Source organism: Panicum virgatum, chromosome 3N (assembly GCF_016808335.1).
Source record: "Panicum virgatum strain AP13 chromosome 3N, P.virgatum_v5, whole genome shotgun sequence".
Taxonomy (NCBI): Eukaryota; Viridiplantae; Streptophyta; class Magnoliopsida; order Poales; family Poaceae; genus Panicum; species Panicum virgatum.
Genome location: NC_053147.1, coordinates 69,807,893 through 69,818,973, shown reverse-complemented (window position 1 = coordinate 69,818,973; position 11,081 = coordinate 69,807,893). Strand labels below are relative to the sequence as shown.

General features: G+C 45.1%; 1 long non-coding RNA gene across 1 annotated transcript; it reads right to left on the bottom strand.

The window, feature by feature from the left end:
- Positions 1–8,999: 8,999 nt before the first annotated feature.
- LOC120664027 lies at positions 9,000–10,424 on the bottom strand. The gene is made up of 2 exons (XR_005670698.1): positions 9,634–10,424; positions 9,000–9,542 (listed from the first exon to the last, which is right to left on the bottom strand). It is a non-coding gene; the product is annotated as an uncharacterized LOC120664027 (long non-coding RNA).
- Between the last annotated feature and the right edge of the window lie 657 nt (positions 10,425–11,081).

Sequence of the window (11,081 nt, the reverse complement as noted above, 5' to 3'; positions counted from 1 at the left end):
CGGCGAAAATCATCAATATCGACAGCCAACTGCATCCTCATTTGGCTTGCCACAGAATGGGCTAGCCTGCTCCATATTAATGAGGCTGGACTTGAGCTCGAAGTTTACGTCCACAACATCAACGTTGCGTCTAGTCGCCACATTGGTGGCTGAGGGGACGGAGAAATTGCGGAGAGTCTTCTCAGCCATGGGTTTGGTTGTCGACAGCGAGAGCTGAGGGGGGATGACGTGAGGTCGGACCCTTCTCACGAGTTTCTCGGGATTTTCAACAAAGTTTGTCGGCAAGGAGAAACTAGACATACACTATCATATTTTTATCCAATCAGGAGACACCAAAAAGCACATTAGCTTGCATATTGCCATGTTTATACATTAGTAAAATCATTACACCTAGTGTCATCTCCGGCAACTGAACTAGAAATGTTTGTTGGCATTTCTTAACGTCGCTACTAGGAGGGGTTAATTCCCAGAAATGCTTGTTGGTATTTCTTAACATCGCTACTAGGAAGGGTTAATTCATAGCAACGGCGCCAGAAATGCCGGTGGGCATTCCATAGCATAATCACTATGAACGGATTAGGTTCATAGCAACGACGCCATGAAACGCCATGCGGTATGTCTTAACGATTACAGAAGGATCCGCAAGCGCACAGATATACCGTTGTAGCATTTCACCTGGAAGTATTCAGGGTATCGTTATTTATATTTTCCCAAGAGATGGCGAGGTGTGCAAAGATGTTTACTAGTTACATAACCATAACAGTATGAGATAAGGTCTGCACACTATTGATTATACAGGGGTAAGTGGTAATAAAGGATAATCAGGGGTAATATGACACACACACATCAGCCAGCTCACATGAATAAAAAATAAACGAATACACCTAATATTAGCGGGAGCATAGGCAACAAGATCCTAGTATACTACTCATGTTAGCAGAGAGTTATGTTAGCCACATGCTTAGAGCTGCAGGTGCCGGAAAATTAGGGACGTCGGGGAGAATGACCAGCATTGGAGAACATTGTAGGGCCAAGATGGCGGACTAGAGGGGGCGTGAATAGTCCTTTCTAAAACTTTAAAAGTTACCGGCTAACCGAAACAAGTGCGGAATTAAACTAATCGGTCTAGCAAAGACTACATCCCTCTATCTAAAACTTGCACTTTACAAAAAAATCCTAATTGAACGACTAATGTGCGGGCTAGGTAGAGCTCACCTACACAATTCTAGTTTGCAAGGTCACACAAGTCTATGCAACTAGTACTTAAACAACTGGGTAGCTCCTACACATACCAGTAGTTCTCAAAAGCAAGGCTACACAAGCCAAACTAGAGAGCTCAAAACTAACTTAGCAACACAAACTAATCACAGCAACTAATTATGTTACACAAGCTAATTAGCTACACTAGGATCTTTACTTCTATGCTACACAAGTAAGAAGATGATTACCAAGTTACACAAGCTAACTAATCACTAAAGCAACTACACAAGCACAAGATATATATGAATGTAAATGCAAGGCTTGTGATTTGGAGAATGCAAACCACCAAGAGGAGTAGACAAAGTTGACACGGTGATTTTTATCCCGAGGTTCACTTGGTTGCCACCAAACTAATCCCCGTTGCGACAAGCTCCAAGGTTGCCGCCGATCCTCTTGCTAGTGGTGACTCTCAAGTCACACTCTCCCACGTGGAGTGCTCACACCGAGCTCTAGCACATAATCCGGCCAGACCACTTGTTGCTCTTCGCGTCTCGCTCACCTAGAGTTGCTCTTCGCGGCTCCCGCGGGTGAGCACAATACCCCTCACAATTACTTTTCCGGAGCACCACACAATCTTCTTGCGGGCTTCACGACGGAGACACACCACCAAGCCGTCTAGGAGGTGGCAACCTCCAAAAGTAACAAGCACCACCAACTTACAACTCGATCACATAGTGCCAATCTCTTGCAATCTCTCAAAGCAACGCACTAGAATCGCTCACTCGCAATCGGATCACAATCTTTGCAAACACAAGTGAATTAGAGGGCTCTCAAGCACTCTCACACAAGGACATCAAGTCCCCAAGATGCTCAACCTCTCAAATGGCCGGCCACCACCTCTATTTATAGAGGGAAGCCCCAAACTAGCCGTTACACTCAAATCCCGTGAAAACAGAGTTTTCGCGGACAGTCTGCCCCACAGGGCTCGGACGGTCCGCCATTTCAAATCCAACAGCTATATTCTCAATAAATGCTTTTGGGGGTCTACCGTCACAGCCCAGGCAGATGGTCCGCCTCACAAATGGCGGACGGTCCGCAGTTTATTTGGACACCCCATACAGAAAGACCAAGTTTCTGCGCCCTTTTAGTTTTAAAGGCGGACCGTCCGCAGTTCATTTTGGACCACCATCCGGAGCCAAAAATCAATTCTGTTCGAGCTCAAATGAGACAATGGCGGACCGTCCGCCCCCCAGGAGCGGACCATCCATAGGTCTATTTCCAACAGAAATATACCTCGGTAAAACGCTCATAACTCTTAGTTCTAATGTCCAAATTAGGTGCTTGGACTCTATGGAAAGCTTATTCAGAGGGATACACAACCCAACTGAATATTTGATCCAAAACACTATGGATCAAAGCAGTATTCCACTCCAGACCAACCTAGTTTCCAGAGAACACCGAAAAACCTTTCTTGCTTCACCAAGTTGATCAACATCAACTCCAACACCTTCTCCTTTGCAAATGTGCCAATAACACCAAGTGAACAACACCATGTGCATATGTGTTAGCATTTTCATAATCATTTTCAAAGAACTTTCACTTGATCTCACCACGCCACTCGATCCTAGCAACATTGCAATATTAGACGCTCAAGTGGCACTAGATGACCGATATGCAAACAAGTTTGCCCCTCTTGATAGTACGGCCATCTATCCTAAATCCGGTCATGCACTTCTCTACTCAACCTTTGACCGGTGAAATGAAATGTCCTACAAGTCATACATTTGCCTTACGTATTCCATTTTATCTTCCCAAATATTGATGCCACACAAGCACCAAACTCCATCAAGCATTTTTTATCATCATCATGAGTCAACACTTGGCTTGATCTTCCTTGAATGATATGATCCACTCCATATCATCACATGACCTCTTTGGTCCATCGATCTTGACCTTGCTCGCTCTTCACTGTCGCCTCGGTCCATCGGTGCCAAGTCTTGCTCAAGCTTCACCGCCTCGCAGTCTCTCGCTTCAACGCCTTGACTTGCCCTTCACCATTGCAACCGTTCCATCAAGGCAAGCCTTGTCTTGATCTTCTCCACTTTGGTCACATGACTCCATGTCATGTCTCATATGCAATGAGTTCATCTATCACACTATATCAATATAGCATCAACTCTTAGTCATTTCTCCTCCATGGCACATGTTGCTCATACTAGTGTCTATGTGTGGACTAATCACCTGTGTATCTCAACATAAACACTTATTAGTCCACCTAAGTTGTCACTCAATTACCAAAACCAAACAAGAGCTTTTCAAACATCCAGTCATGTTTCATCTTTGCATAAACTCCTACACAATACCCGAACGTCGGGGAGTACGCTAACCGAGAAGCAGCTTCCCGGTGGACCGACAGGACTATCACCACCTGCGGTCTACCCCAGTCAAACAGTGGAGCACCATCATATCTGAGGGATCCCGCATACCCAGGCACCATGCCCGCATATGAGGTCACTACCTTAGCACCCCCGGGTCCCCCACCCTTCGGATGGACAGGTAAGATGCTAAGGCAAGCCCGAAAGCACAACGAACCGATATCCTTACCCAGATCATCTGGTTTAAGCAAGTAACTAATACAACTTGATGAAGAATAGAACATGGCTAAGCAAGCTAAGAACATAGCAAGATAACCATGAACAGATTCTGTATGAATAGCATAATGAAAGTCAGAATACAAAGTCATACCAGACGCCGAGGATTGCTCGCCGACCCTGAGACGACTGGATTCTCTAAGAAGATGAAGTACTAGCCTAGCTCCACTACCCTAAGGAGTAAGAGTCACAAGAGAGTGTGAGAGAGAGGCTTCTCCAAGTGGTGTGTGTGGTGAGAGTGGTGGGAGGCCCCTTTTATAGCTCTTGAGGTCAGTTCCTGCCATCTCTACACATGGAAACATCAGCAACCGCCTTCTAGAGGATAAGATCAAGCTTCCCGCCAAAATGCACCTGGACAGGAGGTAGGCCAGGTTCGGCCGACCCATGGGGTCGGCCGGCCCCACCTCGTCGCCTCAGGCCACTGACTTCGCGTGGGTCACTTCTAGGTGGGTCCTCTTCTCTGATATGTCGGTGCGGGGTTTGTTTGGTCGGTTTGCTCTGACATGTGGGCCTCTTTTGGATATGTTACGCAGGACGCGATCTTCTGCGACTTTATTTGCGTATTCATCGTGTTTTCTTCTTATTCCGGATTTGTGCTATTGAAAATATAAATTCTCTAAAATAAATATGAACCTAGGTTAGTGATACAAATATGTGAGTAAGAGATATGGTTTTCCTTCTTTTGTGAGTATAGTTGACGGTCAGATTTTGCACTTAAGGACCGTCAACAATCATCCTCTAATCATAAGGTCAAAGGCCTCATTAGCTACAGTAACTGCTACATGACTATAGTTGCGAAGTTGGTTTTGTAATTATGCATCATTTAATACCTCTAATTAGTGGTCAAAGGGCTGAAAAGTTTTCCTAAAAAATTTTACAACCTCCATCCAAACACGGCAGTAGGCCGAGGAGGAAAAGAAAATGAATCGGTATGTACATAATTAGTGGCAGATGGATAATTTTTGTACCCAAAAGCAAGTAGAAGCAGGGGGAAGGTGCTTCTGGATTTGTACAAGGCAAAAGTTGGCTTTGGGCAAAACCAATTGTGGCTTTTGGGCTTTTTGGTTGAGCTTTTGACTTTTGGAGGCAAAAACCACAACAAAAAATGCAACCAAACACACCCTAAGTCTGAGGGAAGAAAAAAAATTCATTGACATAGGATATTTACAGAAGAAAATTGAACCCGTTGTAACACACTGGCATTGTGCTAATAATATTATATGAGTCATAATGCCCAGTAGCTAATTGCTATCGAATTGTAGTTGTTTTTAGCGGTTTGTGGCAAAAATCATCTTTTTGAGTGTCCTGCAGCTATTTTTTTTGGTTGGAAGGATGAAACGACCCCATTTTTTTTGTTTGGTTGAAGGGTTAGAATGACATATATATTTGAACATTCATCCTCTATTCATGGGTCCAACATAATAGCGAACCAACCTTCCACCATGCCATCTGCTTATGAAATCTCCGGGTTGAGATGCTCTTAGGGATTCGGTGTGCTGAGTGACACTGTCGTTGACAACGTTTTGCTGTTGTTGGAAACCATCATGGTCTTTCTTGTCGTCTTCATCATCTTTGTCTTGTTCTTTCTTTAGAGTAGTTGCAGGTGCCGACTAGAAGGATTTGCGCAGGATCGTGCACTCCCACATCAAGTGGTTGCTCTTGGGGTGGATTGGGCATGTTTTGTTGTGAAGTATCTTGTCGAACTGGTCCTGCAGTTTGTCGCCCTTCTTACCACGCGGTGTGCGATCCATGGTGCCGACAGTGTCGTCAGGCTTACGCTTACGCGTAGGATCCCGCTGGTTGCTGGGCCCTCCACGATCGTTGTGGCGCTTCCCGTTATTGTCGTTGTTGCGGCGGCGAAAGTGACCGCATTCTTGCTCCTCTTCATCTGCCCAGCGCTGCATCATGTCACGTAGATCTACCACTGTTTTGGGCCGATTACGCCCAAAGTCGCGGTATAGTGATTGGACAGTGATGCCGCTCTGGAAGTAGTCGATGACGTCGTCGTCGGCGATGTTGGGGATGGTGGCTCTTGTGTCGAAGAAGCGCTTGATGTAGGATCTGATCGACTCGCCTTGTTCTTGCTTGCACATGGATAGGGCGTGTCGAGTAGCTACACGGTGTAGCGACCCTTGGAAGTTGTCGATGAAGGCCTTCTTGACGTCATCCCACGAGTGAATGGACTCGCGCGCCAAGCTTTCGAGCCACGTGAGGGATGCGGGCTCCAAGGCCATCGGGAAGTAGAGGACCTTGGTGTTGGTGTCTCCCCCTGCAACACTAACAGCGGTCGAATATAAACGTAACCATTGAGCAGGGTCTTGCTTACCGTCGTACTTCTGGATGTTTGTTGGCTTGAAATCCTTTGGGTACTCGACGTTGTCGAAGACACTGCTGAGGGCGGGGAAACGATCGGAGTTGTCTGCAAGCTGTGCTCTGCGTCTTGCATTGATGATGTCCCGTACGTCCACGATGGAATCGGCTACCTCTTTCCTGTTGTTGTTGCGGTTAGGCTGAGGGACAGGAGCTTGATTTGTTTGTGGTTGGCCACCTCTGGGGCGATGACTACTCATACCTTTCTGATCCTCTTGGTTTCTTCGGTTCTGCTGTTCTTGCTGCTGTTGACGCTGGTGGCCTCCGGGGGTACGGCTTGCTTGAGGTATTGCTATTGTGGTAGCCCTTGATCGCGTACCGTGAAGCGAGGATAGGGGGTTCTGTTTCACGAGTTGTTCAACAGCATTTTTTTGAGATTTATGACTCGTTCCAACTCGGGATTCTGGGGCATCGTCATGAGTCGCGGGGTTGCTTCTGTCATTGCGGCGATCGGTGTTCTGAAGATGGGATCCACAGCATTGTTGAATTCGTTGTTGAGGTTGCGTGGCGGCAGATGAGCACGTTCGGCCGCACGAGTCCTGCGCACTTCTTTGCGTTGATTCCTTTCCCTGCGGGCTGTACGAGTGACTTCGTCTTCATCAGCTGGAGCGTCTTGGGTCAGGTTGTCTGCTGAGATCTGATCCAATGATTCGTTTGGATCATGGTGGCTTGGAGCACCTCCGGGCTAGATGATTACCGAAACCAAACGCTCGTGATAGAAGCTTTTTGGGTCTGATTCGTAATCAGCTAGGACAGTTCCACCTGAGCCAGTTTCCCTCTCGGTTTCGAGGGGAGTACCGTGTTGAAACGGGAGATCATCAATGCTGGCGACTTCTCGCAGGTTGTCGAGTAGTTCTGCGAGAGTATGATCTTGGCAAGATTTGAGTTGCATCTTAGCCAGCACATTGGTGATGAAATCTAGGCTGTCTGGAGATGACTCGACTGGATCTAGATAGACGTCAAAAACGGGTGCCTCCCGGCTAGCGGTGGCTGATTGGTTTTCGATGTGAAGTAGGCGATCCAAGCTATTTTCATAGGAGGATCTAATCATCTGTTTGTAAACAGACGATGAATTGCACAAACCAAAGACGGGTTGCGCGATAAGAGTCCCAATCCGAGTGAATTTCGGTTTGAGATCAATCTGAGTCCGAGTAGAACTCGAGTTGATTTCTAGTTTTGACTCGATCTCCTTGGCAAGGTCGGGAAGCAACATAACACCGCGATCATGAGATCTGGCGAGTTTGTTGGAGTCTTCCGACGTGGAGTTCTTCGGCGTGCGAGAGTTGGTTAAGTGGCTATCGAAGCCACCTGAACCATTGGCGACGCAGACCCACGAGCCGAAGATGAAGGTGACGCCTCTGGGAGGCGTCATGGTGCTGAAAGCGAAAGTGGCCATCGAACTCGCCGATGAACTCGCCGAGTCCCCTACCTGGCACGCCAGCTATCGGTGTTTACCGCCAAGCCTGCTCGGGGATACCCTTAGCAATAGGGTTTGTAGGTAGGGATCGACGACTCTGAAACTCGATGGTGCAAGGAACACAAGGATTTAGATGATTGTTTGGTGTAATACCCTACGTCTTGTGTGGTGGTTTGTATTGTCTTAGGTGTAGATGATTGTTTCGAGGGGGTCCCTGCCCGCCCTTATATATCCGGGGGGCAGGATTATATGGGAAGTCATAGCCGAGTACAGTTGGAGTACTACTACAACACAATCGGGTAGTTTCCTTTGTACTGCACATAATTCTATGCCTATTTGAGTAGTTAAAAAAGAGATAAGGTACATCTATGAGCTATCTCTTACTCTAAAACATTTTATGCCTATAAGCAGTTCCGCTGCCCCAGGTCTGACAGACCCGGATTTGAGGAGGATTTCAAGGGCTGTTGATAGCCGTGTTTAGATCCCAAAATTTTACACCCAAAAGGTCACATCGAATGTTTGGACACATGTATAGAGTACTAAATAAAATCTATTTGCAAAATCTTTTGCACGGATAAGTTGTAAATCGCGAGATGAATCTAATGAGCCTACTTAATCTATGATTTGGAATAGTGATGTTACAGTAACCATTTGCTAATTATGTATTAATCATGAATTAATTAGGCTCGTTAGATTCGTCTCGCGATTTACAATCCATTTGTGGAAATAAATTTTATTCTGTACTCCGAAATAGTAAAATTTTCTTTTAAAAATTTACGGTAAAAAAATCTAAACACACCTTGCTTCTCGCTAGGCGGCAGGCCGTTGGGCTGCAGGCGGAGTCGCGAAAGTGCGGCTGCCAGCGGTGCCATCGTCTGACGCTTGCAGGTGTAGTCACCCAAGGCTGAACGGCAGGCAGCGTGTAACCCCGTCCCTCCTTGCAGTCTCCACTAATGCGAGGATCAAAATATTAATTTTAATTTTACAAATAATAAATATTTAATTCATGGATGATCCTAGCTTACTTTGACAATCAGGGTCGTAACACTTTAGGTTACGTTGCTCTTTGGAATTAATATTTAATTCAACATATTTTCATATTAAAATTTAATTAGATATTTTTAAATTATTCTAGTCTATACTAGGCCTCCTTGGATACACTAACACGGTTAGATGTTAGTGTTAGTTTCTAACACAGAACTAACACTAACATTTGAGGTGTTTGGATGCTAGTGTTAGTTTGACAATAAAATCATTTTTTCAATCATTTGACTCATTTAACTCTCTTTGCAGCCGGATTTGTTGTGGCCGGCCACTTTGTGGTTTCCTTTCGCACACAAATTTCAGAATCAAATCATCTCCACAAATAATTCATCACAAATACGATTAAATTTAAATGGTCCATACAAATGAGATGTCGCACTAAAACATACAAGTCTTGAATGAATAAAAAAATTACACTCCATTAATCAAATCATAGGCCAACTGATCTCGGAAGACATTCATGCTGACATCCTCAATAAAAGGTTCATCTTTTGGCCAGTCGGATGCAGTTGTAGGAAATGGATTATAATTTTCATCTGCATCACAAGCATCAAATTATCTATCCGCAATTCTGTTCTCTCGGATAAAATTATGAAGAGCCATACAAGCAACAATAATTCTCGTTTGCTTGTCCTCCAGAAAGCAAGGCATATTCAACAAAATCCTAAACTTCATCTTCAACACTCCAAATGACCGCTCTATGACATTCCTAACTTTGGCATGTGCATGGTTGAAGGTTTCTTTCATACCTTGTGGCGGCGGGCCATTCTGAAATTGCTCAACAAGGTACCTTGTACATTTGTATGGTGAAAGGTAGCCCGGCCGGTTGGGGTACCCCGCATCAACCACGTAATACTTCCCTGCATATTCCTAAACGGAGGCACACAATGAGACTTACATGTACAAGTGTAATTGGACCAAAATTTCTGCAAGATATGTCCAGAAGCAAACCTGGTGGTGGATGTGGAAATTTGTGATGATGTGTAGTCATGGCATCTTTGAATACTCTCATGTCATGTACTGAACCAGGCCATCCCGACAACACAAAGGTATACCTCATGTCGAAATCACACAGCAAGCACATTCTGACTGGTTTCATTGTGCCTGTTTAAGTATGGAATTCTCTTACTCTTATGCACCACAAGCTTCACATGTGTCCCATCTATAACTCCTATGCAGTCGTTGAAGTGTGGGTATATACCAGGTTTTTCTAAGTTTGGGTGCAACTCTGAAAATGTTGGGTCCTTTGGTACAATTATGTCATGTGCTAACCTAAGCAGGCATGTCAAAACTCTGTTAAATGTTCTGCTTACTGTCTCCAAAGACCTCCTGAAACGGTTGTCAGCCTGTCTAACTGACTGTGGTGAGCCAACAATCCATAAAAACATAGCAAGAGCCTCTATAGATGCCATCTCTCTAGTAGCCCTCAACCCATATGATTGGACCAAAGTATTATGTAATATGTTGAATAGAGGTCTCTCAACCCAAAACATGTTGTAGCAATCGGTATCTCGGGCTAGACGATTATGCACCCAATCCAAGCCAGAATCTCCATTGACCCTCCTAGGTAGTTTCACAAAGTAGTTATCAGAGTACATACCAAGAATAGGAACCATTTGCAAAATCCTCTTCTGCTCTTGGAAAAGATTGTTTTGGCACATGGATATCATCTCATCATCACTTGTGCTGCCTCCATCACCTTGTTCTTGCTCCATCGGGTGGCCATGATCTTCTTCCTGCTTAACACATGTAAAAAATTGTCAAAACCTCCACTAAACTTGAAGCAGTTCAACACATAGCCAAGGTAGTTCATGACATAACACACAGATATAGTTCAACACCACACCGACATAACATAGTTCGACACATCACACACATATAGCATAATTCGACACATCAACACACATATAGCATAGTTCGACACATCAACACACATATAGCATAGTTCGGACATGACACATCAACTGAAGCTCCAAGTAGTCCCTAACTAGTCCAAATTGTTGTCCCTGCACCATTTCTTGAAGTAACTCAACTGAAGCTCAGGTGTTATTAATGGGCCACATAAAAAACTCCCTTTGGTACTCTGATTGAAACAGCTTGGACATAGCATAGACAGGCTCAGCAGTCCTCTCAACGCCACACTCAAAGGGCAGCTGCTGACACCTCCCAACAGAAAAGGCTTCCTTCTGAGTTGCTCGTTTCTGTATCACCTGATTATTGACTGTGACAGATTCTTTGAAGGTATGGGCTATATCCTTGACAGTCTTGACCATTGGGCTCTTGCTCTTCTTCACTGGACTGGACAAAGTGCTTTGTGTGCTACCCAATGACCTCTTGCTCCTCTGGCTCCTTGTGCTATTAGGTGTTGCTTGAAACTCATCTTCATCTGCAGCTCCTAC